Source organism: Aulonocara stuartgranti (genome assembly GCF_965226115.1).
Source record: "Aulonocara stuartgranti genome assembly, chromosome: 9".
Classification (NCBI taxonomy): Eukaryota; Metazoa; Chordata; class Actinopteri; order Cichliformes; family Cichlidae; genus Aulonocara; species Aulonocara stuartgranti.
The window spans coordinates 29,507,085-29,534,966 of NC_138960.1; the positions used below are offsets into that span (position 1 = coordinate 29,507,085).

General features: G+C 41.8%; 1 protein-coding gene and 1 long non-coding RNA gene across 2 annotated transcripts in view; one reads left to right on the forward strand and one right to left on the reverse strand.

Moving 5' to 3' along the window:
* zfhx4 (zinc finger homeobox 4) overlaps positions 1-27,882 on the reverse strand; it is a 172,199-nt gene that overhangs the window by 89,239 nt on the left and 55,078 nt on the right. The window lies entirely within an intron of this gene.
* LOC309714964 lies at positions 1,735-27,838 on the forward strand. The gene is made up of 3 exons (XR_014279108.1): positions 1,735-1,889; positions 20,218-20,272; positions 27,492-27,838. It is a non-coding gene; the product is annotated as an uncharacterized lncRNA (long non-coding RNA).

The window sequence follows — 27,882 nt, forward strand, 5'->3', positions numbered from 1 at the left end:
TTCTAAAATACTCTGGCATAGGTTGTTTTGACATTTTCTGATGCAGTAAATGTTACATTAATCTTTATTTTTAGAGACTTAAATTAATATTCTGTAAGCATGTGTCATTGTATCTGCAGATGACGTGTAGCAGCTCAGATGAAAATGTAATTAAAATACTGGAAAATACTGAAAAAAAATGTCCCAGTCTTGTTAATCTTGTTATTTGTTTTACATTAAACTATTTCTGGCTGGTGTACCTACTATATCTTTGTTTTCATAGCCCATCTTATTCTGTCATTCCAATTTTGCGTCTCAATCATTTTTCCTAATGACTTCAAATCGCTGATTTGCGTATACGTTTAATCGGCGTGTTTTTAAAATGCCAACTGTATTGGACCCAAGTCAAACGCACCTGATTCTGCCTATCCAGCTTTAATAGAGCAAACTGGGGCTGGTGGGGTGTGCACCTTGTCAGTCATTCTGAAGGAGTCAGGCACAGATGCAGCAAGCACAGATTTTGCCATAACCGCCTACATTGTGTGGTATGCTGAACTGTATGTGAACGGCATCTCTTTTTGTCATTAGGCACACATTTAAAAATGCTAAATGAGAAGATTTTATTTCTCGTGTTGTATTTAAAAGAAAAATGAAATTGAAATGTGCTGAAGTTTAAATTTATCACAGGTATTTAACGTTGGGGTCAAAACGACCTCAGCTGACTTAATCATGTGACAATACAAATAATGTTTACTTGTATTTACAGCACATAAACGCTAATTAATAATTATAATTAGTAATTAATACTAATTACTAATGCAGACTGTAATTTGGATAAAAGGTTCAATTTCCAGTAGAAATGCATATGTTTTGCATAACATGCATATTAACTCACCTTTAAAAAAATGCATTCTGTTGCTTAATAATTGCATATCTGATGACTGTTAAGTAAAAATAAGGTTATATTTTACAATAATACCACTATGATCACACTGTTTACAATTCTTTTATCTCGGGGTCCCCGGACTACATTTGGTACACTCTTTGTGTGTTAAAAATATCTGCGCGAAGAGCGTTAAGGTACAAAATTGTCGCTGCAGTTGTTCATCTGTCCTATTTATACCCCAGCAGACAGACACTGTGCTGAAGTCCACTGACACAGAGAGATTCCAAGATGGCCGCGCACCTGTCATGGAGGTATCTTGTCCTGATTATGTATGGAGATCACCTCAAGGCCTCCGTAAGCTAGCGAGAGTATGCACACCTCCAGTCGCAGGTTTGATGCTGGTCAAAAGCCTGTCATTTTAAAACCACTGACTGCCCCACAGAAAGAAAGGATAAGCCCAGGCTATGTCTCCTTTCTCCCTCGCTCTCCTCCTCGCTCACTCTCTCTCACACACACACAACCAGACACACACTTCTTTTTTCTTTCTCTCCTTTGCCCTCTCTCCCTCATTCTGTCTCTCTCTTTCTCTCTCTCTCTCGCCCCTCTCTCACATCAGAAGTGCTGAAATGCACCCCAGGGCCAAATCGCACAGAACAACCCCTCTGAGCCAGAGAAAAAAGCTGGAATCCGTTTGCCCTGATATTTCACCAGCACCAGCCAGGAGCGAGGGGAGAGGGAAAGACAGAGGGAGAGAGAAAGGGAGAGAGAGAGGGAGAGAGAGGGGGAGAGAGAGGGGGGGAAAGAGACTGGGGCAGAGAAAAAGGGACAGATAGGAAAACGGCAGACCAGGGTTGTATTTATTGGGGGTGTGAGTGCCGCGCTGTAGGCTGTGGGATGGTCGGGAGAGTGCAAGGTGTTGCTGTTAGGTGTGGTTGGGTTTACAGAAAGGGGAAGAGCATGCATAGATAGAATGGTGGAGTGAGGAAAAAAAAAGAGAGAGATGGAAGGATTGGTCATGCGCAAGGTAAGAGAGAGGCTTTGTTTGATTGTATGTGGTGGTGGTGGTGGAGGGGTTGAGGTGGTGATGTGGGGATGGGGAAGGAGGGGGTCGAAGCTGTCGTCTGTAGGGTTATTATTATTGCAGGCAATCTTTGTGTGTGTGTGTGTTTGTGTTTGTAAGAGAAGGAGATGTGAGGAGATATGAGATTCAGCTTCGCGGGTCATTATTATTATTTATTTTCTTCTGTGACGAATGGCATGTGGCGAAAATTCTGAAGGTTTGAAGTCACACCCTCGGTGACGCCACTGATTACGCGGCTCATTTGCATACATAACGAGAACTGTTGATGCAGGTACCGGCTGATGCCTCGACTAGTGCATCTAGGGCCTCCTATTGATCTATCGATTCGAGTGGGAGGACTGAACTTAAATACAGTATGCGCATTCAGTGAACACACGCACACACACACAAGTAGGCCTCGACGATTAACATTATTCCCACCTGCCCCACTGTGCCAGTAATAACTCCAAGAGGAACATTAACAGTTGGGAAAGAGCTGAAAGGACGAGGGCAGAGCATATAAAAGGAAATATAGTTTAAATGAAAGAGAGATCAGAAGAGCGGAGTGGGATAGAAGAGCATTTTTTGCCATTTCACCCAGTTTAATAGGAGGACAGTTAATGGGCCCTTTTTTATCGGGCACAGGCATCAATCAAAAGGTGTCAGGCGGCCGCTGAATCTGGGCTGTGGTCCTCTTCACAGATGACTGATTAGCAAGCCAAAATCACCAGATCCATCTTCCGGCGGTCACTTTTATTACAGTCATTTTTAAAGTGACAGCAACCTGCCTTGTCTCACAACACTGGCCACCGCATATATATTCTCATCTTTTCTCCCCCCCTCTCTTTTTTTCCTCTCTGCATCCGTCTTCCTCTCTCATTCTGTCGCTGAGTATTTGGTCAGTCACTCTCCTGTTGTTTCCACACACCCCCCCTCTTCGTTTCTCCTTCTTTTAACTACTTTTATCTGACTTTCTCTCAGTCTCTCTCCAATTCCCCCACCCCCTGTTGGTACTACACTTATTCTCTCACTCTGCTGGGCAGGTTGAGGGGAAGCAGGGTCAGGGAGGTGTGGAGAGAGACAGGGGAGACAAGGGGGAGAGAGAAGAGAAAATAAGCCCCCCCACCTCTTCCATTGTCTGAAGGGTGTGTTCTGAATCCCTATATCGTTTGCTCTCCTGAGATGGTCGAGAAATTCATTTTGCACACTTTCCCCTGCTGTCTTACACTGGAGGAGGAATTCTCCATTCCCAAGCAGAAGATGAATGCAAATGAAACAGTTTCGGCGTGGGATGTGTTGGTCACAGCTGCATTTACATGGCTGCGTTCTACAGACGGCATTTTAAAGAAACAGACATGGTGACATTAAAGTTGGAGGCCGGGGAGTGTTAAAACATGTTTGGGGGGCCAGCATGTAATAATATGTTGCTGGAAAAGGGGTGTCAGGAGACTGTCTTGGGGTAGAATTTTGTTTTGGAGCTTGTCAGTCGGATTTTTCATCTTTTCTTACTTCAGTTTACTTACAGGCTGTGTTCAAAATAAATCACTGCATCAAATAATCATTGTGCAATCATTCAAAATGGCAGCTGAGCTATGTTTACCCAACGGTTTGCATACATGTGTGTGTGTGTGTGTGTGTGTGTGAGCGAGTGTGTATGAGGCCAGACTCTAAAGAGCACTCCTGTGTCTTGGCAGGAGATATGCTAATCGCAACTGACATCAATCTGAAAAACATCAGCCGAAGTAACATGTGTCTAAGATTACATTTACAACCTTCTGAGCAAAGAGGGACAGAGCGAAAGCACGCACACACACATACAATCACACACACACATGCGCGCACACACATAGTGAAGGAAAAGTGGGTCAGGTAAAACAAGCAAACGTATTTCAGAGACAGCCTGCCATTTGCAATGTCCTCAAAAAACAACTGATTGAACAGCTTGTCGAAACATTAAGGATCAAATTTGAAAGCTTTGGAGTCATCTTAAATACACGGAGGATTATTCTATTAAACAAATGCGCCCTTTGTTTTTAACTGCCTGCTTAAATAGGGAAAATTTTTAATATTTAGAGACACAAAAAAAGGATTAGTCCTTTCCTTTATTCAGGCTTTTAAAGTTAAGGTTATGAGTTCCTTTCATTTTCTTTTGATGAGGTGGAGGGAATATATTTATATTCCTGGCAGTGACATGCATTAGAAGACAACCTAGGTTACATTTTACAGTGAAACAGCTGAACATCTGAGTGACTCAGGCGGGTGTAAAATATGGGTCCTGCTAAACTCCATTTGTATAGGACGCTTAGATGTGAGTGCGAGTGTGTGCTGAGGGAGCAGATAGACAGAGAGACATACACACACAGGAAATCATAATAATGGTGCTAGCAGCTGTGGCTTACTAAGTGAACACATACGACTGCAGATATACTGGAATCGGTCTTCCCCTAAGCTCGGGTTCAGATCTGTGGGTGTGTGTGAGAAGGAGACAGTGAGAGAGAGGTTGCATGCGGAGAGGGGCTCCGTGCCTCCCTATCTTTCCATTATAAAGTTAAGTTAGAACATAAGCCCTCCTCATACACACTTAAACACTCAAAGTTCAGATTCATTTGTCACAGCTGAAAAGCATCAAAATTGAGACAACAAACTTTGCCTGCTATTTGTGTCGTTCTTTCTCTTTCCTTCCGCTCTCAAACACACTCTTAAGGACGCTTTCAGTCTATCTGGAGGGCAGCGGGCCACTCGGGTCTGACAGCGAATTCGTCCCGAACATCCGCCAATAAAAGATTGCTCCAGTATTTTACGCTGGAAACATTTGATGACAAGTAGTAACTAGCGTGAAATTCCCCCTAGATTAAATGTCCTAGGAGTTGTATTCCCATCCGGCAAATACACACATATGGGAACATGTAAGACTGCACACACACACGCAACCTGTAAACTCTCTGCAGGGGGAAGGCGCAGGAAACAAATATATATTCTGAGAGAGACACACAGAAACATATGGCCATAGAGTACACTCGGGCACAGTCATGGTCCCATGCAAACACAATGACAGAAGCAGACATACTATATGTACAGTATAGACTGGATACTATATAAATGCATATGAATGTCTGCATAGAAAAACACTGATTTACTCACAGGCGTTCAGACTGGAGACACACTGGGGGGCAAATCATAGCAAGAGACTTGTAGCTTGTTTGGCTGATTACCAGTCGAGCAAACAGTAGAAAGAGCATGCTCACACTGCCACCTCCATCCTCCTCCTACACACACACACACACACACACACACACACACACACACACACACACACACACACACACACACACATGCATACATACAGCGTGTCACATACACAAACCAGCTTTTTTCTTTTCTTGTTTTTTTAGTGCTGATTATTATAATTGTTCTAAGTTCTGCTTTCTTCTCTTTTTCCCCACCAGTTTTTGCTCATTATATTTGTCTCGACTGAATTGAGACTTTAGCAGGCACATTGGTTCAAAATGTTAAAAATTTTTTTGTTTAATTAAGCAGGTAACACCGCGGTCAAGTAATGGAAAAATTTAGGGGTGTTTATACAAAATACTTGTTGGCATTTTTGGGGAAAAATACACAATTTAAATTAGACTTGTTGATTTCTTTGATCTCAATCTTTCAAGCTCTTTCTTTGTCTTTCACACGAACTCACACACACACGTACTCAGAGTGAGTCACACGATGGATAGGGTCAGACAAAAGCATCAGTAGGCTTCTTTGCCATCACAAACCAGCCTACTGAAAGTATCATTGCGCTATAACACAATGCATAAGTCTATAAGATAGTTTCTTTTAACAATATCAAGCTGCAGTAATTTTAGGCAAGGCAAGGCAAGTTTATTTGTATAGCACAATTCAACAACAAGGTGATTCAAAGTGCTTTATTTTAATTTTAGCTTGACTACTCCTCCAATCACATGACTCCGACCTTTCGCAACTTGAACATAGATGCAAAAGAATACTCTGATTTGGGTCTTTTGGATAGAATAATCTAGATTGGTATTCTCTTTCTTGCTTTTTCCATCTTTCTTTTTTCTGACCAAAAACTGATTACACCTTCTGTAGCATCATATTTCTTTACTTAGCTATTAGGTTTTCTCCAATATTCTATTCACTTTTATTAAATGAGACAACAAAATTGCCTTGAAACCAATTCGATTGCTTAAAATGAATATCTAAGAGGAGAGCTTACTTGGATTTTAATCCGTTTTATATTACGCTGACTCTAATGCCAACATTTAATAACTCTTAAATGCCCAACATATGTAGGCAGTTTTAATGTTCTAAGTTACACATCATGTCCAGTTTGCGAAAGTGGAAAACGGCAACAATTTCAGCCTAGTTTGGAGCTCAGTCACATCAAGAAACAGTGTATACATCATAAGAGATGTAATAAATGCCTTTAAAACAAATCTGCCACGATGGCGCAATTTCAGTGCCACCTGGTTCTTATGCAAGGCTTCCTGCTGTTCTCGTGCAGGGAAAGTCAAAGCAGAGCATGAGGAGGTCAGACAGAGGTAAATCTAAATAAAGTCTCTAACTGGGCCGCTTTACAAGGCTTAGTTAAAGATATTGATTCAGTTGTAAAAAGCAACATTCTGCTTAGTGAAGAGAAAGTTGCAGTTTACAACTTGTATGTTCATAGCATCTCTTGGCATGTGTTTCCGTTACCACAGTTATGTGCCATAATTGCATTAGACTTATGACCTTTCAGAGGAGTGGGAAGGAGCAAGAAAATCCTTGGAACATCTTAATTCGATCCCTTTCAAAGGGGAGAGGCCGATTTTGGGAGAGGAGGAGGCTGTGCACATGACATATTACAAGCAGAGCGGTGCCAGCTATTGCAGTGCCCTGTTTTTTATTTTCACTTCATATTCTTCAATGAAAGGTTCTTTTGTTGTCTACTGGCTGATTGACTTTAATAAGAAACATTCTATTGTACCAAATGTTGGTTTTTTGCACAAATGAACTTTGTGCTTCCCTTACTTATTTTCAAATTAGATTCAAAAAAAGGCACAGAGCAGTAGAGGCGGGCCTGGCTGTTTGGGATCACAATAAACATGACATGCACATGCACCTAAGCAGTTCTAAGTCATTCATATGCTCATACACAAAGCTGTAATCCCTTATCCTTTACACCCCAAAGTGCGTTATGGTCTAGAAAGAGAATTCAAAAAGCGTGACTTTGACAGAGAAGGAGGAAAAACAATATTTAGAGGAGGAAAGGACCGACGTGGAGAGATGAGAGAACAGGATAGTGAACTGACTATGCAACAGCATTCAACTTGATTCTCTCACGGCATTTAACATGGTTCAGTTATAAGGCTGCAAGAGTGTTTGCGAGTGAGTGTGTGTGTATGTGGTATCGACAAACTCAGCCCTTGATCTGTGAAGAGGAGGTGATGGTGTCTTAAGAGTTGGCTGTGTACAAATTGTGTAGATTTAGCCACTGGAAACAATCCTGTAGTGTGTGTGTGTGTGTGTGTGTGGATGGAGCCACTGAAAGCAATTCCTCAGAATAACCGGTGAGTTGGACTACCTGCTGGCATGAGCTAAGCTGTAGATCGATAACAAGTGTGCGTTTGTGTCCGTATATGTTAGAGTGTTTGTCGTATGTTTATTTGTGTGTGTAGGTAGGTACGTGTGGGTGTGGGTGTGCGTACGTGTGTGTTGAGGCATCATACAGTTACTGAACCATTTGCTATATTTGGCTCCCTCAATGCAACATCAGATTTTATGAAAGCAATCCATCTAAATCGGCACAATAAATTCCCATCAGCCGACAATTGCTTAAGTGAATCTAACAAGTGTTTCTAAAATCTTTATAAAATTACATCTGAGCTCGAACAGATTAGATGTTAGAAACAACATTTAGGTCAATAATACAGTTTAGACAACACGTCGGATCAATACGCACACATAAACACACAGCTGTGAGCACATTCACACGCGTATACAGATTCAGTTGCCATGGCGTCCGTATGCTTTTTGCATGTTCCTGTCACCCTGCCGACGAGAGTGTCATGTGCTGAAGGGCATGGTGACCCAAGCAGCCAGCAGCTTTTCCTCAAGGGTGACATGTCCATTACATTCTAACAACAGAGACAGCCAGCGTCCGGGCCTAGTTCAACCTGAGACAGGCACTGACACTTTCTCTGGCACTCATCTCCATACTACCACAGTTGCTGTATCACCAAGAATCATGTTTTCCTTTTTTTCAAAAAAAGATTTCAGGACATGTTTGAATTTCCACAGCATAATTTCAGCAGGTGTCACGGTGCAATATTCATGAAACAACCTTCAACCTATTGGCCTTTACTTTGTGCTGGCTTCTGCAAAGGAGAGCTGCAGGCAAATAAAATGCACAGTCATGTGATAATATAGAATATATCACAAGGTATTATTAGGCTGTGATCGAATAAGACAGATGAGTGAGTGCTGCTCGGGCAGCCAAGCTGCAGTTTGCCAAATAACCAAACGCGCCGGCTCTGGTCCATCTCAGATCTGATAGTCGCTTGATCTAATCATTGCATCTGGCAGCGTGGATGCATTTGTAGCAGTGGAGGAAAAAAGTTGGATGAGAATTCTTAATAGATTTTTGAGTGTACATTTTGTATAATTATGGTAGTTTAAAATTAAAATGTAAAAGAGTGGCAGAACACACTGGGGGAAAAAAAGTATGCATTGACGTATTTTTCACTCAATGTTGATGTTTATGGGTTTTTTTGCTGACAGAAATACTGAAGCTGGTGGAGGTAGGCTAACCACAGACCACAGGTACAGACACACTACGGCTCCACAAACAGTGCAGCTCAATGGTAACACAAACAGCATGGGTTCATAAGGCACATGGCACGCTACATAATTAGCATTGCTACTCATGTATATGATCACAGTTAGCCAACAAAAACCCCGCAAACATAATGATAACAAAATGGAAAGCCCAGTCAAATCAAGTTGTAGATGCTGAAGATGCAGACAGCTCGTGTATTTTAAACAAAAGGACATGATTGATGATTGAACAATGGTAATTATTAATCCCAGAGTCCTGGTGAGTTTATAGCAAGATAAATTTGTAGCTTCAACATCCAAAATGTGCCTGTCATCAGTAATCATTAATAGCGCTGGATTTGTACATGCACTACTGTAAAAAATATTTTTTAATTAGCGTGTCTTACTTCAGTGAGATGCTGTGACATTATTACAGCACTACATAAGATAAACTACCAGAATGAGAAGCCGATTATAATATCTCTAACTTTACCCCCCTGTTAGGTTGTTAGCATTCCGGCGAGCACGTCTCAGTGCAAAAAGAAAAAAAAAAATGTTGATATGTCTGGCTGACACTAAACATAATCACTCCCGGAAAACAAGGACGGAGAGTTTTGAAGCCCTTTTTGATGTAGGCAGCAGCTTGGAGTCAGTAATGAGGATGTTGATTTTGTTCTGATTATAGAATTGCTGGTCTGTTTGTTGATATAGCTCAGCTGTGGCCCTCCCTCCCGCTGAGCTACATGGACACCAACTGCCAACATGTGAATTAAAGTTACTTACCATCCAATTAGTCATACTACTCACACTTGGAGCAGAAAATGTTCAGCACAACAAGAGATCAAATCCAGACCTCTAGACTAAGCCATTAGTTACTTATGAGATAGGTTCAGCTTGAGGTATCCTAATAAAAGCAACAGTAATATGCAATCAAATCACTGCTGCGGCTAACAATTGTTCATATTTTTCATAGAGTAGAATGAATAAGCTGACGTGTAATTAACTGTAATCAAATATATAGTACAGATATAGATATGCGAGGTACTGTATGATCAAAAAGGCTCCAAAATCTAACCTGATTTAAACTTGGCCAACTTCCTGTTCAGGGGTATCTTCTCAGGCATGTCCTGACTGATTCCAGAGTAAGCACTATTTTTAGATCGCTCCCTAGAAGTCCTGTTCTGACCATTCATACTGTGCACTCACCACAGGCCATAAACTCGTGCAGAGTGCAAAAATCAACTGCTGTTTCAAACTGACCCGAATTTCAATTAGAGGATCACTGCTGGTAATGACAGCTGGGTCTCGGACTACGACTGAGGAGTTTTCAACAGTTTTTAGTGAAGAGTCGACACTTTCCAAGAGAGCAAATGATGTACAGCACGAGAATGGGAAAAGACTCATCATTCCTTTTTAACATTCACTGGGTGTGCGCTGTGATTGTCCCACTGGTTGAGGAATGTCAGCACTGATTTCAACTGTAACGTCCTATGGTCTCTGAAGGAGAATATTCAGCAGGATGATTTGAACTGTGGCCAGCATGTCATCTCATGCTGGCTTCGAGCGACACAAAACAAACCAAAAAAAAGCCCCAATCAATTTTAAGGGTTGCCATTTTAACACTGGAGAAAATCCTGTGCTTATCACAGAGGAAAAAGTGTGAAAAAGAGGTGTAGGAGGGTATGATCTTGAACGTAAAAGTGGCCAAAATTAAATCAGGTAAACAAATAAATTGGATTGTTATTAAAAAAGTAAGTTTTACACATTTCTTTAACACTTTTTTACTACTTGTTACAGTACTTTTACATTACTCATAGCATGTCCTGAAATAATAGGTTAGCAATATATACTGCACAGACAGACGCACATCCCTTTCCTAACGAAGACACGCACATAAGATCTTTGCGTTGAGCATTGTGACAATTATGTTGAGTATTTGCACAAAGTGGACAGCAAAGTTGAAAGCCAGTCCAAATAGCACTTCACAGCTGTTGATGTGTGAAGAAATGAAGGCTACAATGCTATACACCTGTTGTTTTCAGCTAGCTTTGTGTTAGCATGCTGTCTTCTTAGATCAGGGGCGGGCAATTCCAGGCCTCGAGGGCCGGTGTCCTGCAGGTTTTAGATCTCACCTTGGGTCACCACACCTGAATCACATGATTAGTTCGTTACCAGGCCTCTGGAGAAGTGCAGGACATTTTGAGGAGCTAATTTAGCCATTTAAATCAGCTGTGTTGGTTCAAGGACACATCTAAAACCTGCAGGGGACACCGGCCCTTGAGGCCTGGAGTTGCCCACCCCTGTCTTAGATGCTTGCAATAAGAGGGTGGAGTGTTAGCAGTGAGTAGTTGTTTCTTGCCTGGGTGCAGTTTGGACTTTACAGTCATATTCTTGTTATTTTATGCAAAGAAAACAAAAGTAATGTCCATGTAAGTATTCCTCAAAAGTTATAGACCGCTTTCCCATTTTGCTTGTTTAGCTTTTTCACTTCACCCATCATGCAGACAATCTAAAATCTATGTAACGCAAGTAACCACATAGTTTTGTTTGCTTAGTAACTGTAATGTCATTACTGAATTTAGTTTAGTATTGGGTGACATGAATGCACTGCAAAAAAATGTACATATTTATAGATACATATATATTTATCTAAAGTCACGCACACTGACAAATTTAAAATATCACCCATATCCTCATTCCATTAACAATCTACAAACTCAAAGGATGCAAACACCATCTCCAGTCTCTCATACACTGTGAATTTCAAGATGCACTTAAAAAGCAGCAGAAACAACTCATACACCCTCAAACCCTCTTAGTAAAAATGCTAAAATCTGAGCACTCCCATTATACATAATTTAGGGGAATCTATATTCATAGAAGTGCGGGGTGTGTTGTGCTCAATGGGGTAAAACGCCCCTGTGTGGCTAATGGAATGGCCTGAGTTGCGTGATTGAGTGAAATGTGCTGGAAAGATTGGGAGGAATTTTAGTGCAGATAAATAAAGAGGAGATTCTGCTTTTTACTGGTCGTCAGCATTAATGCAGCATCTCCCCAGGTGATCAACACATTCAAATGGAGAGACGGAGCAATGGAGAGAGGAAGTGATGGGGGAGACAAAGACAGGAAGAGGGCGAGAGGCACGGAGGAAACGAAAGAGAGAGAGAGAGAGAGTGAGCGAGTGAGAGGATACTTTAAGAAATAGCCTGCCTCAACCCTACTCCACATGCACAAGGGCCATAGTATAGCATCTCATATATCATCATAATGTTACCACTGGAAGGTTCAAAGGAAGCTAAAAAAGGGAGCGGAAAAAAAAATCTTCACAAATTCAAAGTCAAAATAACCAAGGGACATTATGAAGCTTCTACAGTAGATGACTTGAGAAGGCCAGACTTGTCACGTGCATTTTTCTCCTTTCTTTCTCTTCTGAGCTTCCATAATTTTACGACAAATGTGAGCGGGCAGCCCTTTCTTTTCACCTCCCACTCTCCACATCCATTACCTTTGGAGAGATGCAAAGTGAACATTTCAATTGGATTGCAATGGCCAGTTAGCGCTGCTTTGATCCCCACTCTGCTCTTTGAGGGCTCCATTGTTCCTGATTTGCTGGCTTGATTTGCCTGCCTGTGGATAATGGCCAAGGAACCACAGTCTGGCCTTCTCCCATCATCCCATTTATCCTTATCATCAGTCTGAAGCTCAAAACATATATAATATTGTGTGATATATCCTTATGGCTTGCAGTTCTTCATTCTCTGCCTTATATTGTAAGGAGTATATATAGGTTCTGTCATATAAAGTATACGTCAGTCTGTAGTATAGCACCGACTTAGACATATAGGTGTTAATTCCCCAGATATCCCGCACTGGTGCCTAACTAGCTGGTTGGCAACAGAAACAAGCATCAGATACACCTTTGTTGCAGCTTGCGCTCAAACACAGACACTAAAAATTGGTACAGAGGTGACTTGAAGTGTCTTTTAGACTGTCCAGCAGCACCTTTGAGAGTAAAGCAGGATAATATGCATATCACCTGAAAGCTCCTCAGATTTGTTTTAAATACAAGCCATCTATTTAACACTGCATGGTCTCTCGTAGTGAGGTCAAGCATGCACTTTGACATCAAAAAGCCTCTTTTATTTTGTCAATGAAAGAGCTTCATTTTATCCTTCATGATCAAAGCTACAGGGGCTTTTTCTATAATGCACTGAGCGAAAATTGGCCTTTCACAAGCGTTGAGGGTGCATACTTGGTTATTTTACATGGATATAGGTAAATGTTACACGCTACAGAGTCTTTGTCATTGCTTTAATCTCTTGTTTACTAGTTGGTTGTATATTTTTAATATACTGTATACCTGTGATTTTGATAGTTTTCTCATACTATTAAAAATATTAAACTAGGTTTTTTTTGTATTTCCTTAGTAATCGCAGTATAAAACTGCATCGGAGCAACATTCCTCTTGCAGTTGAAAATTCTCTTGCAGTTGCAAGTATGCATCAAGTATCCCAGTAGATTTGTCCCGAAGGTGGTCATTGACTAGCTTCACTCTCATTTACACATTTGATTGTCTGGCTGAGACTTTAAAACAGCAATTGCCGGGGCCTCGCCTCTCTCTGGCTCTCCCGCGCCCCACCTTAAGATAACTTTACCACAGCGCGTGTAAAGAGAGAATGCAGAGAGCATTTGCTCAAGTGTCTGGTCTCCTCCCAGATACAAATGAACAATTTGTTTTCCATTTCTTTCCAAACCTTCATCTCAGCCTTTCTGCTTTGAAGTAGGGAGTGGGAAGGGAGGAGAAGGGTGGGAAAGGGGGGCTACAGATTGTACGATACTGTGTTTGTCTTCAAAGAGTCCGGGCTTGCTTACAAATGCACTAGCAAGTACAACACCTTCAAGGTGAAATTGATAAATCTGGTGGTAAGCTCTTTCATGGCAATAATAAGCAGAATTTGTAGAAAGGGTGCATGGATTTTTTTAGATGCAAATGTTGTCAAACACCAGCAGGCGAAAACTAAATTGAACTGTGCCAAGTAGATAAGAATATATTGAAAAAGCACAGAGGTATATAATTACATTCATGAACAATATCCACCTGAGTCTGGCACAGCTTAATCAGGGCTGATATAGTGTTTTATACTTTCTGTACTCAAACCATCCACTGTTCGCCCTTTGATCATTGCTAAAGTTGGCCTTCTTCAGTGAATTTCACATTTCGGAAATATCCACGTTTTCCCTTTACATATCAAACACATGATCTTATTGTAGTCATTCAGACGGAAACTTTCTAGAGGCAAAGACTGCACACAAACAAACAAGCCATGAGGGGGGAAAAGGAAAGACAAAGAGAAAAGGGAGGAAACTCATCAGTTGTCCATCTGGCAGATGACATCCTTTGTACCCCCTCTGTCATTTCTTTCTCATCTGCTAGGATGGACAGAATCTCCTCTCTCTCGCTCTCTGGGATGACTGCTTCACTGAAGTCCCTGGAGACACCTTTTTCCCTCTGTCTCTCGCTTCTCTTCTCTCGCGCTCTTCCTCTCAGTGGCTGCTATTTTCCCGAAACTTTATGAATTAGTTACAACCCTTTTTTCCTTCCTCACCTCTTCTCTTACTTTTTTCATCTCGAGCTGGACGCGAATTCAACACCTGCCTCGAGACCGACCGTCCGTCTCTGTGTCCATCTGTCTGTCTACCTCTCTCCCCGCCCTCCCTCTTTTTCTCAATTCCTGTCTGGGCCAAAAGCTCCTTGGAAAAAAAAATACAAGAAGAAATTGAAAAAACTATATATATAGCTATTTTCAAGAAAAAAAAGTTAGTGTTCTCGCATTCATAAATGAAAGGCAGCTGTAGATCGAATGGCCTCACAACTTCCTGCTGTCTGCACCCCCCTCTTTCCTTCTACTCCCTCTAAGATTGGGCAGACACAGGGGGTGGTGGTGGTGTGTGTGTCCATGTCTCTGTGTGTATTTGTGTGTCCAACTCCTTTGTGACCGCTTTCCTGAACCCGAACCCTCCCTGCACAGAGGGAAATGGTGGACTGTGGCAACGACAGGGCAGTTTTACAGTGCACCGGGCTGAATGTTAAACTTATATTTAATGTATGACATTTCACACAAATCATCCGGCCACAGACATGACCCTGGGGTATTCCGCAGATTGCTTTTTCAGTGCCTCAGCAACTGTGGAATTATTCGTCCCAGAGAGAGAGAGAGAGGGAGAGAGGAGGGGAAAAAAAGCCTTTGAGTTTGGCGAAATGATCGCCCTCTCACTGCTCTGGCCATCCCAGACTGGAAGCTCTCGCTCTCTCTCTTTTCTCTGTGATATCATGATCGCAGGGCCGTGCCAAATTGAAAACATCTTGGCAGTCTGGAGGCTGTATGAAATAACCATATATTATGTGTAGTATAACACCCGATTGGATAGCAAAACAATTATGCTGTTTTGCAGTCTCAAAAGACTCCTTGTGCCCTTCTAAACCCTCAACTGCCTTCATTTCTATGTAAGAAATCTTCAGAGGGGAGTATGAAAATTATCTCAGATTTGTAAATTGGAGTTGGATTTTAACCCCATACCCCCTCCCAGAATCTCGTGTGATATGAATAAGTCTACAACAGTGGTATGTACATACCCCAGCACGGCCATCTGTACGGATTAAGAAAAATGCTGTAAATATCTTGCATTCAATTCCTCTCCGTGGGGCGTTTCTCTTTTTTTTTTTTTGGCGTAGACACGGCATGGAAATAGGGGAAACAACAATAAGAGTTCATGAATACACAGTGAGGAGGGCCTTTACATCTCTAAAACACTGCAGTGCTGAAAATAAACACAGGGCTGCCTTTTTGTGCCGCTATGGCAAGCTTTTCAAATTGCAGAAAACCACCCAGAGAAAATTCAACACTTTCTTGCTTTCTTGTTAGCTCAGCCTTGCAAAACAATGTATTTTTTTTCCAGCGGATTCTACAGCTGGGTCATCCATTTTATCTGAGGGGACATTTTTCAGCATTTAGTTTTAGATGTGAGAGGTGCACTGTCCACTATATCAGTGTCAATCCAGGTTTGTTTTCTTTTTTTTTCAAGGTTAGATGGTGGAGTTACAGTGAAGAGCATTAGGGCGTAGCTACCTGTCACACTCAACATAGTGCCAGATGCATGGCTGCAAACACAGGAGACTCATTATGAAAATGTATTAATAGACGAATTCAGACGCCCAGACCCTGTAAAACTGGGGTTTAGTGGCCCTTTATGCTTACATTCAAACCTAAAGCAGTGTGTAAACAACTCAGATAAGGATTTGTCCACATCATTTTCACTTTGTACAGCTAAGATCATCACCAGTGTAAAGACTACAGAAAGATAAAAGGAACAGGCTCTGCTCTCCGTGCACTCATTCCGTGCACAGCTACCCTGAGGTACCCCTGAGCAAGGTACCGTCCCTACACACTGCTCCCCGGGCGCCCAATGGCTGCCCACTGCTTCACTGAGTGAATGGGTTAAAGGCAGAGAGCAATTTCCCCACGGGGCTCAATAAAGTACAATAATGTACACACTTTCTTCTTTCTTTCTTCTTCTTCTTCTTCTTCTAAACTGCACACAAGCGCTTGAACATTAACAGTCAGACCCCAAAAAATGTTTAGAAGCAGCTACGCTCAGCTATATTAGCCCTTTGTGCCTTCAAGCTTAGATTTAGTGTATAAATATATTATTCGAGTGTGTGCTTGCATGTGTGCTACACACACTACTTATGATAAACAACTGAGATAAGAGGATTTGAAATTTTGTATTGTGTCTAATTATGAAGGATCATTTGATACAGCTAATAACGTCAGCATTGTAAACATGACAGAAAGATAAAAAAGAATATCATAGGCTGTGTTAAGTCCCCCTGCACCACACACACACACATACACATACACAAATACTGTAAGTCAGAACCACAGTCAACAGCATAATTATCAGTTTCCCCACAGGGCGTTAGGAAACCTGTTCCTAATTGGAACCCAGTTGGGACTTTACATGGATTAAAATACATGAGGCTTCTGCAACAGGGAAACACAAACACAATCGTGCATACACACAAATATAAAAACACAGCAGCCAGATGAGTTGGCAACGTTTCCCCAAATTTTTATTTACGCTAAGTCTGGCATGATCCCCATTGTCTCGCTACACACGGGTCGAGCGCAACAACACGAGTCTCCAAAGCACAATTACGCCACTATTTTCCCCCTGTTTTGTATTCTGTTTTTCTTTATTTTTGTTCCATTTCCCTGACTTAAGCTGTTGTCTAATGGACAGCATCGTGACAGAAAGGAGTTTGGTATCAGATTGAAGCCGGTTGCCCTTTTTGCCAATTTGCGAGCAGCCTCCTCTGTACTTGTAAGATGGCCAATTAGCTGACCGTCTGACAGAGGCTCTCTGACTGTGGCTATTAAAACACACACGTAGGTGCACACACACACACGCATGCAGAGAAATCGCGCACACACATACGAACACATGTGCACACGTATGCGCACACATGCAGTGCAGCGCTGCCTCTGACTGTCCATCTCTATCTGCTTCTTTTTTTTTTTTTCGAGAAGCGTGCCTAGACCTCACCTCTCACCTTCTACTCACAATTAGGCAGACACACACTCATGTGCACACACACATGCCCCTTCATTTTCCTTGCCAAAAGACACTATGCTCCTTGACCTCTTTCAATCCCCTTCCTCCTCCACCAGTTCTCCTTCCAAGCTCTTCTTCTTCTTTACCTCCTCCCAAACATATACTTCTCCATCCTCTCCCCTTTCGCTCCATTTAATTGTCCACTTCTGTAACTCCCACCTTTTTTTTCCCTCTTCGTCTTTTCCTCCTCCTCATTCATTTTCTCCTCTCTTCGTCCTCTCCTATCATCTTCATCCACAAACTACCATCTCTGCCCGAACCCATTTGTCTGACTCCTTTCATCTTCTCCTGCAGCTTCTAACTTAAACCAATCTTTACAACATGCTTTTTGGAATTTTAGTCTCTCTTACATTTTCTCTTTTTTCAAGAGGACTGTACTGTTTTGAAAGCGCTAGTTGTTTTGTTTTGTTTAGGAGTATTTGCTTAGTTTATAGAGAGAAAAAAGGCTGTCCATATTCTTAAGTTAAGTTATGACTTTTTGTCTTTGTTGTTATGAGTCACTAAATTATCATGTTCCACAAACTACCATTCACATATTTTGGAACAGCCTTCCTCAGCTATCAGGTAAATCTGTGATTTGTTTCAAATGATGGCTGAAAACATAGTTTTATAGGTCAGATTCACCTTAAAATTTCCCCCTTTATTTTGGGCCACAGTTTACATCTATTTGCATGGATGCAAGTGTGTATGCTGGAATTAATGCGTAACCCTGTGGTTGATTATGGGTCTGTGTAACAGAACATCAAACTTTATAAATCTGTGTTTTTGAAAAGTGCTTTACAAATAACAGTGTTATTATTATCATTCTATAAGGGCATCCATGTGGAATTAAATGCATAGATAATATAACACAATGCAAAAATGCGCAAAGACATTTGACCATAATGTCTTATCCTAGCACACACATGTTGGGGACTAGCTTTATAACCACTATGCAGTTTTATTATAGCAATAACAGCATCCTGTGAAGAAAAGGCTTAATGAAGCAGCATATTTCTGAAACCTGATAAGCTAGCCTATATAGACTCACAACCCAAACACACATAAACCCTGGGGACCTTTCCCTGGAATCTCAACCTTTATACACCCCAAGCCCGAGCCATCCCCCCTCCCTCCTACTTGTCTTTGTTGTCCATCAGAGTGGTTTGTTTCAAGTCTCAGCTTCAGTCCCATCACCCCTCTCCCTCCACGGTCAAGTTCAAGGATCCCCTAGAAACACAGAGGGTGGTGGCGGAGGGGGGTCGGCGGACGAGGTCAGCAGTTCCCTGGGACTATAAATGCTGAAGGTACGGACACCTGCAGGCATACCCGTGTACATGTAAGCGTGGACATGCGGACACTCTCACTCACATTCACCACAGGAAAAGATGTGTGTGTATGCATACACGTGTACATATAATTGTAGATAGACAGACACACACACACACACAAAATGAATGATTCTGCTGCTTTACAGGAGGATGCGTTTTGTCCCACTAAAATAAAAAAAGAGAAAAATAAATAAAACATACTGACACGCTCATCCTTATGCACCTGCTACCTCAAGGTCTGTTGACTGCAGTCAAAATGGTGGACACAATAACACTGGGCTTAGCTTTGATTCCTAATATGGAGGAAACAATTCTATTTTTTTCCTCCCTGTGACGGTACTGACACTGCGAGATAAAATTCAAGCTTCCTCTCTCGCTGTCTCCCTCCCTCTCTCTCTGACTCGCGCACCCACACACAGACATACACATATACCACGCCCATTGCCTATTTCTCATTTTTTATATGTTAGGACATTACTCTGTATGTGTGTGTCTGTGTGTGTATGCGTATATATATCAGCTTCAATAGAAACACTGGGAGAGGAGGTTAAAAAACACAACTCCTTTCCTGAAAACAGGAACGCAATGAAATGTTATCGCACTAAATTTGACACGTTTAATCACTTTTTTAATTTGAGCACACGCCGGATCGACATAACTTCCTGCTGCAACTCCTTTTCAAATCCTTAATGCTAATACCTTGGACTAATATTTATTGCTAATTTATATGAGTCTCTCTCTCTTAGAATAATACCAACAAAAAATAAACTTTAGTTCTGCTCCGATAAGATTTATTTGCATTGGAAATGCAATCTGCATGCCTATCTGCAATTATTTCTAATTAATTTAATCTAATTCTTAGGAGACTATTTCAGTCCCAGAATTAACACAAAAGAACTTCCTGCCTCAGTTCTCCCACCAAAGATAATTATAAAAGTTAAGAGGGTTTGCTAATTTAAAAATGCTATCTGCATGACATCAAATGTACATCTTTGATCTCACTCTGTCCCTGATGGTTAAATGCCTTTAATTATATTCCAGAAAAATTAACTTTCTCTGAATAATTAACAGTGAATCTTCTTCTTTTTTTGTTTTGTATGTAGAGTGTGTTGCATACTTCTTTGCTTAATTAATTTTTAGCAACAAACAAACTCTAGACCACTGCTGAAATGTGTGAAAAATCCATCCGCTGCATATCAAAACGAGCACTCGGTTGCGTGAAGAGCGCAACAGCGTTGCCATTCTGCACACATGTGACCTGCACTTGGACCAGTTTCCTTAAAATCTCTGCATAACGTCAACCGTAATCCTTATACATTGTGAAAATTGCACAAAGCTCACATATGACCCACATGTGTTCTTGACGGTGAGGGGGACCCTTGTACATATCTCATTATATTCCCCTATAGCATATCAGCATTTCCCTGGGTGAATGTGTATACATACAGAAGAGAAAAAAGAGTCAGATGATTTATATTATCTTTATCACCCTGCTACAGGAGTCGACTTGCTTCCCCTTTCTCCACCTCCCCATTATGTAAAACTGTGGATTAGGTAGGTATGTGCATGAATCGTGAAGTCAGAAGTGTGTGTTTGTATGCATGCATGTGTGTGTTTGTGACTTTGTAGCATGTGTTTGAGAGAAAAGGGTATATATATATATACACACATCTATGCATGCATGTATGCATCCATGCAGAGACCCCCTCCATCTGTCTCTCTCTCTGCCTCACCCTCTCTCTCCATCTATCATGCATCCATAGGTCTATCAGCTTCAGGAATGAGGTAGGGGGGAGAGAGAGAGAGAGAGGAAGGGGCGAAGGGTACACGGGGGAAAGAGAAATAAATTTAGCCCCCCTACTTTAAAAATGCACATACATTTCCATACATTGAAAAGGCAGTGAGGTGCACACACCCTTGCAGCTGTATCCCCAATATGCTCCCCCCCCCCATACGAACATGCGGGCACACACACACACACACACACATCCCAAAAGATGAATGCGTGTGTCCCTTTGCAGGGGGTGCAGGTGAAAATCTACCCTTGCCATATTTATCTTCATAAGAGCAGAAGGTGCATGCGTGTTTGTCTGTATACATACTGGTTGTGTGTGCCCGGACTCTGTGCATGTGTGTTTGCTTTTTTGTGTGTCCGTGTGTACATAAGTTCATTTACCTCAGCAGAAGAAAAAAGACCCTTGCTGCTCTCTTGCTGTATAAAAAAGATGGAAAACAACAACAACGACAACAAAAGGCTCGGCAACATAGATTTCGCTTGATTCCTCAATGTAATGCACATCAAAATATTGCAGCATGTACTGCGGGTCTCAAATAAGCAATTCAAGTCAATCGAATGTCTCAGGAGTTTGCAAGTTGCTGCTTCTTCACGCTAAATCCACAATTCCCAGACTCCTTCCTTTTTTCATTTCCATACCAAAATGTATTTGTTGATGCATAGATTCCAAATAGTCTATTTGCCATCTGTCATGTAGCAAGGCTTTCAGATACCAAAACAACAACCACGACCTTTCCCTAAAATGCAGCCGAAACACCCACCCCTTGTAGATAATGACGGCCTGTCGCGCGAGAGAAGAGAGAAACATGAGTGTGGTATTATTAAGTGAGACTAGTTTGTTCGAGAGAAGTGTTTTTGGCTTTTAAAAAGTTCCATTTTGCACTCCCCAGGCACCGCATATGGGGTACCCCAGGGAGGCATATGTGTGCGCGTGTGTGCGTATATGTGTGTGTACAGGGATGTAGTATGTGTGTGGACTCTAAAATATTCTGACTGCGCTGTCTAGCGGCTCACAGAGCAGAGAGATGTGTCCTGTCTCCTGCATTCAAATGCGAGTGGGTTTTGGAGAGCAAAAGTAAACAGATATGCTTGCTTGAACACACACATGAAGACGCTTGTATATGCACACCTGCTGTCTGGACATGTATGCATGCATGTACGCACAACCACACACACGTATGGCATTAATGTGAGCGCAGAACATGTGAACACAAGACACGAGTGTCTCCTCATCTGTCGCCCGTCCGTATTTCAACACATATCCCCATCAATCTCATCGCCGGAAAGGCCTGCGCGTCTGCTCCACGCTGACAAACACACCGGTGTCATTCAGCCAATAAATATTTTTAAAAAAAAGGTGTCACGCAGGACCGTCATCGACAAGCTGGTCGTCATGGACGTGCCCTTTCACGGCCCGTGAAGCTACTGTTTTATGTGGCAATATAAACTTCTGCAGGTCTACTTTCTCAATTCACTCTTTAAGCTCTTTAATTCTTTTCCATTTCACACTTGCAGTATATGGGGCTGTAATATAAGACAACCCAGGACAATGAGCTGTCCAGTTGCAGAGGGGGGTTAGCTGACAGCGTGTTACAAAGGTGGAGGTGGGAGGGATAGCGAGAGGTCGAGTGAAGGGTAGTATGGGACCCTTCAAACAAGATATGACCCTTTAAAAGCCTCGAATGTGGTGACTAGTATCCTCCTCGCTACCACATTTCCTCCTGCTCTTCCCTCTTTCTGCCCCTCCTCGCTCTCACTTTTGTCCCTCCTCTCTTTCCTCACTTAATCCATTCACACACAGATGTGTTGTCTGTCATGACCATGATGATAAATTAGCGCGGGTGCTGCTGGTGAAATAGGAGCTGGTGTCTGAATGTCGAGGGCAATCCGGTGGACAATGCCAGGGATGAACCACGGATAGTTCAGCTGTGATTCGGTCTGGAGAAACACTTCGGATGGGACCGCGTTAGGGTCGTATTCGCTTCCAGTACAGCTGCGGCGCCACCGGACGGTGCTTTATCCGACAGATTGTCAGATTATTTAAACGTTCTTCAGAAACGCAGGTTTTATTTCTTCTTTTATGTCATTTTTTTGTGAGAAATATTTCAGTTATTTGAAATAAAGAAATACCACCAGCACACACTTTTAAAGTGAATACCAAAGAGAAAAAAATGTTACCAAAAATTAAAAAAAAGAAACTTTATTGGTGTCATTTTTTGTCAGATAGTGGGAGAATGTTTGAGATGCCTCTGAGTTTATCCCCGTGCCATGCCAGCAAGTCCAATCACAGTCTTTGGTTACAACAATACCTGGAGCGCTGTAAAAATTGGTTCTCTGTGCATGTGTGTGTGTGTGCACTGGTGGGGGCAGAGGGGGCTGCCTGCCTGTGTAGGTGTGTTTATTTATTTATTTATTTTATTTTTTTCTGGGGGGGGAGTGTAATTCTTTTACCTGCAGGCTTTGGTTTCTGTGTGCCTGTTTGTGTCTATGCTTGCATTTGTGTGTGTACGGACATGTGTTTCTCATGAAGGCCCATGCCGGGCAAATTAATTCTCAGAAGTTGCGTGGCGGGGGCTCTCCTTCCCTTTGAAATGGGGCATACTGCTCCCTGTAATCAATAAGTCAAGCCATCTCGGCCGCATGTTGCAACCCCCCCTGGCACACAGATGAAGAAGCCCAATTTACTCATCATAAATTCTGATTCCCACAATAAATATGAGAGAAGGTCCCACGGTATTAGAATATCTGGAATCTCAGGGGCGTTTGAAATGCCGACTGGCCCTCGCCTCAGACTGGAGTTGCTTTGTTGTTTAGAATATGTGTTTTGTGTTGAATAATAATGACGTGGTGTCAGGAATATTTATTTTAGATCTGAGAAAGAAAAATTCCAAAATTAATTGTATTAATGAAGGTGTTTGTGTTTTCATGCCGACATTTACACAAAGTAAAGCATCGGATCCTGTTCCTGTGCACAGACATTTTTTGTCTACCTTTTGAAAAAAAAAGAAAAAGAAAATCCCTGTTTTTGTTTTGTCTTTTAAAAAAAAAATCTGACCATTTTCTAATGAACCCCGACAGGCACCTCCAGACAAGAGGTGACGTGTGCAGGCACAGGCATGTGACGTTGGGGACATGCTAATCTAACGGACAAGTGCTGTCTCTCCTGTTTAAAGGCCCCTCTGCTCAGTAGGTCCAGGCACATGACAGTGACCTGGGGAGGGGAAAGTGTAGCGAAATTGTGACACACCTACAGAGGGCAGGATAGGGGCTGCTGAATCGGCTCCTTGAACACGGGTTAGTTTAAAAGGGAACGAAGAAGAAAAGAACAGAACTGCACAGCTGTAATATCTGTTTATTTTCAATCTCTGGCCATCTCTGCATGCAAAGCATCTTGTACACATATGAGTGTTGGCAAGTGTCACAGTATTTGTATGCACCCTGCAAAATTGATTTAATGCAACATGGCATTCCCAACACCAGTGGCGCTCTATCTATCTTCTTTTTGGCAAGGACTTCCTGCTCTTCCGAGCAGTTCCGTCGATACATGACATTTATGAGGCTCCCATGAGCCCCGGCACATGTTGCCCAGACAACTGAGACAGCTTCAGCGCCATGACAACAAAAACTAAATACTGTCGAGGCCAAATGTGAGCGGCCCACAGCCAACGTCATGGTTGAGATTGTCCAGGAGTGAACAAAGCAAATTTTTAAACAAAAGCTTGTTTCAGCTGATAAGAAGAAAAAACACATGACACGAGATGATAAGAAGAGAGGACGGGAGTAGGACTTCAAGAGGAGACTAAATTTAGCAAGGGAAACTAGAGGAGAAAGCAGTTCTCGGTGCTAGTCAATACAACTGTCTTCATTTGTAAGGCAGTGTTAAGAGCACTAATTCCTGACCTGTTAGTTACATCTGAGAAGAGAGAGCTTTGCCGGTTGCTAATCCATAAGTCTGCTGCTAAGTGGTTCATCAACGAGTGCCTGAGATCGAATGTCACCAATTAAGACGCCTAAATGCCTGGCTAATTGTGCTCAAAGTGTAGCACTCTGTCTCTCACACGATCACACATTATTAGTGACAGCACGCACGCATGTCCACGCACACATACACAGACAGAGAAACACAACTTGCTAATCAGCTGTGAGCCTTGAAAACATGAAAGCAGTTGTAAGTGTAGGAGAGAACGCACAGTTTGATTGGCAAAACAATTTACCCTTATGGTCACATCATTAGCAATTAAGATCAAACACATTTAAGCTTTACCGGCCAATAAACCCGGTGGAAGACTTGATGGTGCTGAACTTAAAGATATCAGATAAGGCAGCTTTAAATAGCTGTCTGAACGGTAAAATGCAGGCAAGCTGAAACAAGACGATGTAAATTCAATTTGCACACAATTAAATCTATTTTAAATTCAATGTATGTGATTAAAAACTGAATTTAAAAACAGAACTCCATGCTAGTTAAATGAAATTCAAATAACGAAACAGAAAGTTGTTTTCTAAAGGAAATATTGCAACATTAGGTCTTACATTGATTTTTTCCTTTTCTTTTTTAAATTTAAAAAACAAAAGCACATTCTCCCCCCCCCAAAAACAAGAGATTCTGTCAATACTGATCAGTAGCGAGGGGACCATTTCTTCTGTGCACCATTTCCTCTACACCGCATATAACACTTACAGTGTGCGTTTGGAGGAGGAGGGATCTTTTGAAGAATGAGAACAGATAACATCTGCTCCCGGCCTCTCCCTGCCTTGCCCACAGGTCTGAGGAGCAGAGCGAATTGTGTCTGAAAGGGGATGATACCCATCGGAATGTTAATGGTGCTGAATATTTCAGAGGTGGGATCATCACATGGCAGAAGGAGGACGGGCGGGTTTCCCGAAAGCATTTAGTGGTCGAAGTTCTTCTCTGTTATTGTAAACCCAGAGTCAAAGATGATTTCAATGCACAGCTAACAAGGCCCAGTTGCTGTCGGGGAGGTTTGAGATGGTTGTCTCTCCCTCGCTCGAACATACTGAAAAAGTTGGATTGTTGCAGTTACAAATGGTTTTGAATATCATTATTATCACCATGCTATCATTATTCTTTTTCAACCATTTCATTTAAATAAATGTAACTAAACAAAACAGATGCTCATTAAACCTCAAGATGTGCAGCTCTTTGTAAAAAAAGAAGCCTCAGCCTGAAGTCTATTTTAAAGCAATAAACACAAGTAACTTCTGCTCCTTATGTCTTTTACAGTATTTATCATGATGAAATATTAAATCGCTATTGCACATATGGTAAATCCAACTAGCATAGTTATATGACATAAGTGGTTCTTAAGGTTTTTTTCATTCTTTTTTTTTTAGGAGGGAAAGAAAAATCTTGGGAGCCATAAAAAAAAACAAGGGGATTGCCCAAACAGCCCGTATAAGCATCTGGTAACCACTACAGTGCCTTTATTTCAGCCAAAATGACTGGTTGTGTTAGCCTTGAGAAAGTGAGAGGGAAAGACAGCGGATAGACTGAGAGGAGGTTCTTTTTTGGCCAAAGTGAAATTGAAGTTTTTGGGAAGGGGGGGAGAGATAGGAAAAGAAGGAAGAGAAAAAAGGTCTAAAATTAAGAGAATTATTGCATGCTCCCAGATGTGTGCAAGCAGGATGACCTGGGAAAGTCAAAGTTGTCCCCCATCAATCATTGCCATATGCTTCTAGAGAAATGGATCCTGCAGGACACTTCATATTCCTCTTTCTGATTAGTTCATTTGAGAGATGCAGAAGGTAGGGTGGGGGGGTGGCTGGTGGCGCTCTGAAAATGGACGGCCCCGGTGTAACCCAAGAACAGAGCGGGTTCAATGTCAAAATTAAGGCTCGCTATTTAAGACTTTAGGGATCTTTTTTTTTCTTTTTCTCACTCACTCACCCGCCTCTATCGTACTCCTGTGCTCCATCTTTTCTTTTCAGAGGTTGGTGTCAGGGTGCGATAGAGTGAAGGCAATGTGTTCTTAACTCTGATCAAAGCAGGGAGAGAGGAAAGCTTTTCTAATGACTGGCATTCACTCTCCTTTCTTAATCCATCTCTCCTGTCTCCCATCCCTCCGCTCTCTCTTTCACTACCTCTTTCTCTCTCAGGGCATTGGTAATTATCGGTGAGGTCTTAGTGACTGCAAATGAAATTACCATTTAAGAGAGAGGGAGAAAGAGACATCCCCTTTGCCATAGGAGAGGGCTTAAGTGAGGCAGCTAGGGTTTCAGCTATTGATTTTTAAACTGCTACATCAGAGAGTGTAATGCTTTCATAATTTCAAATAAACTGTCTGGTTACGAAGTACTAATGAGAGAAAGAGTGAGAGTAGACCAAAAGAAGTAAGAGAACGATGGGGGTTGAATTTTAAGTGTCGATGTGCATACGGGGAAGTTCGACGAATGTACCGGTCAGACGAAACGATCAATGTGTCAATACTCTGATAGTTTTCGTTTGTTTGTTTTCAAGAAAACATCGGCGAATGCTAAATATTTTATGTCGTAATTAATGTTAATACAAACCCCGCTGCTAATATGATATGATTTTGCATGAATTTGTGCCCGCAGGTAATATATAGAGATATATAAATGTAGAATATGCCGTGATTTCACTTCACAAACACTGCCGCTCAGCTGGAAAAGATATATTCCTGCAAAAGTATCAGTTTTCTAGCTGCCTTTTAAAAATACGAGCATGCCAGGCAGTCAGTCTTTCTTGCAGACGTAGGTCACATATTCTTAAGAAATTTCAAATGTGTGATATATAAAATAATAATCTTGTCCAAAAAGTTATTTAAGTAATGACAGTATTTTTTTTCCCCTACTGATAAAAAAGGAAAAGATAATAAAGATGAGAGATTGCGAAAGGAAGATGGATTTCTGGATGACACTGCATAAACCCAAATCTCTGTCTCCCTCTCTCTCTCTTTCTCTCTCTGTTTTCCTCCCCCTCTCTCTCTCTCACCACAGACCGCAGGCCGTTGGAGGCAGCTTAGAAATCTCTTACATCTGGAACAGCCATAATTCGTGGGATTTGGCCTGACAGCCATGACAGGCACTGGGGCGGCCAGCAACAACTGTCTCCTGTGTTAGCAGCAGTCTGTACGTTAGCTCCGTGAGAGAGAGGGAGAAAAAGAGACAGAGAAGGAGAGACAAAGAGTGTCAATATGCAGAAGCCGTGTGTATACATTCAAACTTCCACTTTATCCCGGGAGCTCATGGAGATTAAACTCACCTCAACAATGTTTGCACTTTTTTTTTTTTTTCCAAGTTTGGGACAATGTAAAATGTAATCACGGCACATTTACAGTACAGTTGTAGAAAGTAAATTCGTAAGTTTATTCAAACAATTTACTTTTTG